General features: G+C 36.1%; 1 pseudogene; it reads left to right on the forward strand.

The window, feature by feature from the left end:
* Positions 1-6,941: 6,941 nt before the first annotated feature.
* On the forward strand, positions 6,942-7,877 carry LOC138154888 (steryl-sulfatase pseudogene; annotated as a pseudogene).
* The last annotated feature ends 375 nt before the right edge of the window (positions 7,878-8,252 follow it).

Below are 8,252 nucleotides of genomic sequence, written 5' to 3' on the forward strand. Positions count from 1 at the left end.
GAAATAAAATGTAGGATATGCATGAAAAGTAGCATGGTTTCAGAAAAACCTGGGAAATCTTATATGAATGATACCAAGTGAAGTGAGCAGAACCAGGAGGACATTATGCGCATTATCAGCAGTATTGTAAGCATGATCAACAAGACTTGGTTACTTTGATCAAGACAATGATACAGGACAATTCCAAAGGACTCAAGATAGCAAAATGCTATCCACTTCCAAAAAGAGAACCGATGTACTCTGAGTACAGATTGAAATACACTTTTTTTTTACTTTATTATTCGTGGGGTTGTGCATGTGTGGTTTCTTTTTGCAACATGGATAACATGGAAATATGTTTTGCATGACTTTAGATGTATAATCAATATCATATTGTTTGACTCCTCAAGGGTTGAGGGATAGGTAGGAGGGAAAGAATTTAGAAATCAATTAAAAATAAAAGATGTTAAAAATATAACATGCAATTGGAAAAATTTAACAAAATAAAATTTTTTAAATTCTCTTTCCTCAGGGAGATAACATTTTCCTAGGAGAGATATCGTGATGTATAGACATGGTACTTTTTAAGGAATAGAAAGAGATGATGGGTAACTAAGAGTTTGCCAGTATGCATTAAAGATTAACTGATCACCTGTCAAATGAACTGAGACTTGAAGGAAGCTACAGATTCTAAGAAGCAGGAGTAAAGAGGAAGTTAATTTTAAGCAGTAGGGATGGTCTATCCAAAGGCACATAAGTGGATGATAGAAGCTAATTCAGCAAATTGTATGTAGGCAAGTTTGTTGGAATATAGATGGTAAGAAAGGAAATAAAGCACAATAAGCATCAAAAGGTAGGTTAGAATAAGACTGTCAAGGAATTTAAGCTCCAAACTGAAGGGTTTCTCTTTTACCCTAAATACAATAGAGATCCACTGAAAATATTTTATTCATTAGCAAGTCATATGGTCAGACTTTGTGCTTTGGCAAGATTGTTCTTGAAGCTTTGCGGAAGAGAGGCCCAGAAGAACCGAGTAGGAGACTGCTTTAATAGCCAAAGAGAGAGTTGAGTACCTACTCCAAGAGGAGTTATGTTGCAGCTGTGGAGATAGAATCAATAAGCCTTAAAGACTCATCAAATATGGAAGGTGGGGGTGGGGAAAGGGTAAAGAAGAGGGAAAAGTTAAGGATGACTCCAACATTGGGAACCTTAGAAAGTAGAAGGATTGTGGTGTAGGTTCATCAAAAAGTAAGGATGAGTTTAGGCTGCACAGATGACATCTACTTTGAACCTGTAAACCAGGTGAAAACTGTGTATATACTTGGTGTGTATCCCAGATATGACTAGAGGTGGTACTAAAGCAATAGTCACTAAACAAACAAGACAGGAAGCAACTTCAACATTAACAAGCAAAGATGTGTAGTTTATAAATTTTCCAATTTGGAGAAGCTCTACTTCAGCCAAAAATGCAATAGCCCTGGGAAGTTATCTTTGAAACACAAAATCTTCTCTGAGTGTATGCACAGAAAGATTAACCCAACCAGTGGGCCACTTACTAAAATCTGGGAAAGAGAAACCCTCACTGATGAGGTTTTGTATTTATAATAGGTAAAAAAAAATAGTGCTTAAACCATTAAGGACATTTATAGTTGAAGCCCCAATCCTTTTGCTGTGAAATTTTCTATTGATATACATATACATACACGTGTGTTTGCAAGTATATTCAATGTCTACATACTTATATACATGCATGCAATAAACATATATACAAGTCAGCTATGTCTTGGAATTTAAAAAAAAAAACACCTGAGCTTAAAACTTTACTTGGATGCCACTGTGCGATTTCAGAAAAATCATTTCACCTCTTAACCTCAGTATTTTTCATATGTAAAATGAAGATAATAGCAATTTATATAAGGATAATGATATATGCAAAGTATTTTTAAGTAATAAAGTGACTATGATTAAGAATATTAATAATACAATCGTGACCATCATTATGTACTTCTGTATCTGTAATTCTGTTGGTGTAAGGAATACCCTGTGAAGAACCATTGTGCACACGTTACATGCTCATGCTACATGTTACAGTCTTTGAATATTTCCTGGACCTTTGGAACTTTGAGAGGTTAAATTATTTACCCAGAATTACATAGCCAATAAGCCAATATTTTCTTGAGGCAGGACCTGAAATTCTCTCTCTCTCTCTCTCTCTCTCTCTCTCTCTCTCTCTCTCTCTCTCCCCTTATTTACTGATATCATCAGCATCTGTGGGTTCAATCAACATCTTTTGGAATATAGCTAGCAATCTAGATATCTAATCCAAGGTCAAAAAGGCAAGACATAGAAGAGCAAGGATACAAATGCCACATCTTGTATTTCTTCCACCTCACCATACTGCCACAAGTAAGAGTCATCAAGTTTCAATCCCAGATTTATTTGGGATTCTACTAACCTTGTCAGGTCCACTGTTATCACTGCCAACATTTTATAGCTTATTAATATTCATAATATTTTCAGATTATTTTAATTACCATTTTCAATGAGGCTTTCAATATTTGAATGGCATTGTGTCTTGGTTGTAACAGCTGAGCCTTGCTATCTCTATTAACTTTTCATTTATTTTTAATTAAAATTCAGTGTGAAGAAAATAACCAAATTTAGCCAGCATGGTAATTTTCCTTATTGTAAACAGCCATCTCCTTAGTGAGGTCCCAGCATGACTTCCTACTTATTGGGAATGAGAACTGAGTGAAATTCACAGGTGACTTTCTATTCTCATCTGTCCCTGAAGACTAGCAGGCTGACGGAACATCCTTAATGCTCAGAATTCCTGCCAAATAATTCTGGTCATAGGGATTGCTTGGAAGGTTCCTCTCCCCCTGATCATTTTAGACTCAACTGAATGTAAAACTTCAAGACCTATTCTTGTAAGGACTTGAAATGAATTTAACCCTAGTAAACTTTCTTATCCTCTTACATTCTAAAGCACTATGTATACTCACAGATTTCCACATTTGAGAGAAGAGTGTATTTTTTTTCAATATGAGAGTTATGCCTAACCATCCTAACCATCAAAGTTGATGATCATAACAATAGTTAATATTCACGTAACCGTTTGAAGACAATTGCTTAAATCACATTTTACGTACATTTGCTCGTGTGTGTGTGTGTGTGTGTGTGTGTGTGCGCGCGTGTGTGTGTGTGTGTGTGTATATATATCTTAAGCAAGAGGGGTTAAGTAACTTGCCCAAGGTTACACGGCCAGTTTTTTTGTGTGGGTGTAAAGCATCTGAGGCCGGAACTGATCCCGAGTCCTCTCAACTCTGGGGCCTGTGCTTTTACTCACTGCACCATCTAGCTGCCCCTCATGTATATATTTTGTATTAATCTACTCATTATTATTATTATTATATGCCTTGTACGAATTTGTTGTTGCATTTGCTCAGATGTTTCATTTTTGTCTGACTTTTCGTGACCCCATTTGGGGTTTTCTTTTTTTAACTTTTTATTTTATTTTACTTTTGCTGTTTGCAGGGGGGAAGGCAGGGCAATTGGGGTTAAGTGACTTGCCCAAGGTCACATGGCTAGTAAGTGTTAAGTGTCTGAGGCCGGATTTCAACTCAGGTTCTCCTAACTGAAGGGCTGGTGCTTTATTCACTGTGACACCTAGCCTCCCTGCATTTGGGGTTTTCTTGGCAAAGAGTGGTTTGCCATTTCCTTTTTTCAGCTCATTTTAAAAATGAGTAAAACTGAGCAAATAAGTTTGTGACTTGCCATGGGTCACATGGCTAGGAAGTGTCTAAGGTCATATTTGAAATCAGGTCTTCCTGACTCCAGGCCTGCAGATCTATCCACTGAGCCACCTAGCCACCTAGATTATGAATTTAATAAATTTGAACTTATCTTAACAATAATTATAGTATTGCTGTCATTGTTGTTATCATTATTCAACAATGTGTCAGTGTGACTAGAACATTAAGTTTGAAGTCAAGAAGATGAGGGCTCAAATCCCATCTTTGAAACTAATTGAATTTATATTGGATCATAGATTTAAACGAAAAAGAGATCTAGTGTAATCTCCTTATTTGAGAGATGATAAAACTAAAGTTGTGATCTTCCCAAAATTACACTGAAAGTGTCAGAGTCATAATTGGAACCCAGGTCCTCTGACTCCAAATCTAACACTCTACATTTATTCCAGGCAGTTCTCTAAGTTTCATACAGCTTCCAGATTTTTGCTACGAAGTCAAGTATATATATATATATATGTGTGTGTGTGTGTGTGTGTGTGTGTGTGTGTGTGTGTATGTATGTGTGTATGTATGTATGTATGTATATGTATATATACACATACACACACATATATATGTATATACACATACATACACACACACATATATATGTCTGAGTATGTTAAAACTCCAGTAGTTTTCCATAAACTGATTAGTTCCTTGACATTAAGTACAACTACAGCAATTAATAATAATAATAATTAATACATTTATATAACTAGCATCCCATTTGATCGTCACAACAACTGTGTAATGCTAGTACAAGCATTCATATCCCTGGATTACAGATAAAGAAACTGAGACTCAGAGAGGTCAAATAACTTGTTAAAATCCACAAAGATCATAAATCAGTAGCAGATCTCATCTAACTAAACCAATAGCACTAAATCTAATACATAGAGTAGGAATTTTCTGCCCAGGTAAATCTTTGTTTCCTGAGTTTCCACACAGATTCTATGTCATACTATTGCTATATTCACATTACATCCCAGTGGAACCTAAACAAAGATCAAGGATTGTCTTTAACTTTTTGCCACTGTAGCCTTAGCTGTCTTTCAACAAGCAAGTAGGTACTCAATAAATGCTTGTTAAAGTGAAATGTATCGGACTGAACTGAATCAATTTAAACTCGCACAGGCAAAGGCAACTCCTATATAAAAGGGATTTGTGTTTTGTTTGTTTGTGTCTTTTTTTTTCTTTTTCAAATTGAAATCATTAGTTGTAAGAATGAGAGGAAAGTCCATGACTCCATAGGCTTATTAATTCAGTAAATGTAACTACCACAAAAGAAGTAAATGAGCTGCTTTTGATTTTACAGCACACCTGTTTCCAGGCCAAATAAAGAAGTATTGACTTGGAACCACAAAGAAATTATATACCTCAAAGGGAATTTGTTTTTCCTTTAAGAGGGGGGCAATTTTGCTAAATTTCCTGTACCATCCTTTCTCTTTGTTCATTAGCACTGAAATAATGGATTCATCTGCCCTAAAGATAGACATTATTAGTTGCTCACTTGTATCAACTCAAGTTTGCTTCATTAACAGAAGGATCCCCCATGCTGTGGCCAGTCATGGTTATATTGTCATGGCATTAAGCAGGAAACTTCATTAAATCAGCAGTTCAAACTCTTTTCTTTTTCTTTTTACCTTTATATTAGAAAATTATGAAATGAGCCCTTTAACTCCTTCACCTTTGGAAAATGTGTACAATTGATTAGCCCATTAAGTACTATCCAATCCCATCTGATTTTTTTAAATTGCCAAATCTTTCGTCCTCAATCCCCAAAGTAATTTTACATTGTAAACATAAACAAGTCCACGACAAGTGTTCACCTACAATTATATCCTGCTACATTTTCCCAGGGGAGTAAATCTCATTGATCACCATTGGTAACCATAACAACATAGCAATGTAGGTCATTAAATGATATAGGCAGTTAAAAGTCTCTTAGAGCACTGTTCAGGTTATCAATATTTGTTTCAAGAGATATTGGACTTTATCCATTCTCTGTCTCTAACTTTGTGTATATGTCTGTCCCTCTTCTCTCCTCTTCCTTCTTCTTCTTCTTCTTCTTCTTCTTCTTCTTCTTCTTCTTCTTCTTTTTCTTCTTCTTCTTCTCTCTCTCTCTCTCTCTCTCTCTCTCTCTCTCTCTCTCTCTCTCTCTCTCTCTCTCTCTCTCTCATTGTCTTGTCGATAAAAACAAACATATCTTGGAACAATTTCGGATATCACCGAAATGACTGAACAACAACTTGACTACAGTATTTCCCAACCTTGACCTTAAAGATTTGGTTATGAGTTGTACTCACTAGTTTTCCTAACAGTGATGAATTATTTGGAGTGTTTTCTGAAAGCATATACCTTACTTCCTTCCCTTCTCATATGCAGACCTCTGTTGTTTCCATATAAAAAAGCTAAATGGATCTTGGAATTGTTTTAGACTTAAATAGAGGCAGCTTAGTGTGATACAATTGTATCAAACACAAATTAAAAAGGGGGGCACACTACACTGGACATAAGGATTCCTGTGACTACATTTTGACTTGGTTTTAAAATGTACTATCTAGGTTTAATTGAATTTTTATTTTGTTAAATATTTCCCAGTTATCTCTGATATAATGAAGGCATAGAGTGCTAGACCTAGTGTCATGAAGACATTCTGTCATGAAGATCTGACTTCTTATCCTATTTTTGAGATTTGCTACTTCAGTTATCTGGGAAAAAGTCATATAACATATTTGAGCTTCTTAACTCTAGGACATGTTGTTGCAAGGTTGTGCTCTGACCAACCAATAAACATTCTGTCTTTCACTTTGTTCTATTCAATATACCTCATTTGATATTATTTCTAAAGAACTACCTGAGTCTTTGGTCTAAGAGAGATGGCCAAATGAACATACTTTTTATTAATAACCTGATGGATTTATTAATAAAATGATTACATTACCCAGAAACTATGTATCTTGAACCTTTTAAACATCACAATTATGGTTAGCCATGAAGGGATAAAAGCCTTTCACTACATAGTCTTGATAAGGATCTCCCCTCAATTAAGCCCACCTTGAGAGTTTCTCTGTTAGGACTATGACTGTGATCTGACTCTCCCTTTTACTGTTAACTCTCTCCAGATTCTAAAGGTGAAGAGAAGCAGGGCAAAAAGGAGGAAAGATGAAGATGCTTTTACTTCTGGTGTTATTCTATGGCAATGTCAACAGTGACACAGTTTTAAAGCCCAACATTATTATACCAATAGCAGACGCCCTTGGCATTGGAGATCTTGGATGCTATAGAAACATAATACTAAAAACTCCTATTATTAACAGGATGGCCAAAGGTAGAGTAAAATTCACTCAATCCTTACCTGCATCTTCATTGTGTACACCATATAGAGCAGCTTTCCTGACAGGTCATTATCCTGTCCTATCAAGGGTGGCTTCACTCTCTGAGGTTGGTGTTCTATTTTCAGCTTCTTCAGGTGGACTACCTACAAATGAAATCATTTTTGTAAAACTTTTGAAGAACCAAATCCCTGATAGGAAAGTGACACCTTGGAATGAACTGTAACAGCAGGGATGACTTTTGTCACCAACCTTTAAATCAAGGTTTTGATTACTTCTATGGATTACCAGTGACCAATTTGAGAGATTGCTAGGCAGGGTCAGACACTGTTTAACACAGACATTCATATGATTGTTTTCATATTCCCTGATAATTGTTGGCATCTCCTTTGTCAGTTTGGAGGCTGGATTGCCTTTGCCTGTTTCAGCTACCTCACTGGGTATTTTTTCCTGTCTTTTATTAGCAGCCACTATAATTGGATTCTTACCCTATTTCCTTCATATTTTCTGACCTTTAAACTGTAGCTTGATGAGGAACCATGAAGCTGTCCAGCAGCCAATGTCTTACAAAAATCTCATTTGGAAGCTCTCAGGTTCATAAACAGGAAGACTGAGACATCCTTCCTTCTTTTCTTATCCTAACTTTGCTAACTTATTCACAGTGCATTTTTTTTTCGCCAAGGAGTCTATGGATAAGAGGAAACATGGCAAGTATGGGAATGCTGTAAAGGAAATGAATTCAAATATAGTATGTCACCTTATGTAGTTCTTTAACATGTGTTTTAAAAGTGGTTCACACAGTTTTGTTGTCCTTACCCTGTGACTTCTAATGAAGTCCAAAATGCTAAAAAAAATCTGATGAGAATCAGAGGTTTAGAGGGAGAAGAAACATTAAATGCCATCAAGTTCAACCCATTATTTTGCAGGTGATGAAACAGATGCTGACAGTGCTTATATGACTAGTCCAGGGCTAAAAAGCTATTAAGTACCTCAGGCAGGAATTGAGTTCAGGCCTTCTTGGACTCTAAGTCAACCATTCTATCTTCTGTGCCGCCTCGAAAAGCATTCACTTAAACTGATAGGCATAAGAACAAGAACACTTTGCATCCCACCTCTGACACATATTGGCCAGGTGATTTTG

This window comes from Petaurus breviceps, unplaced genomic scaffold, assembly GCF_028583685.1.
Source record: "Petaurus breviceps papuanus isolate PSGF00001 unplaced genomic scaffold, PetGlider_PUasm1.0 91133, whole genome shotgun sequence".
Lineage (NCBI taxonomy): Eukaryota > Metazoa > Chordata > Mammalia > Diprotodontia > Petauridae > Petaurus > Petaurus breviceps.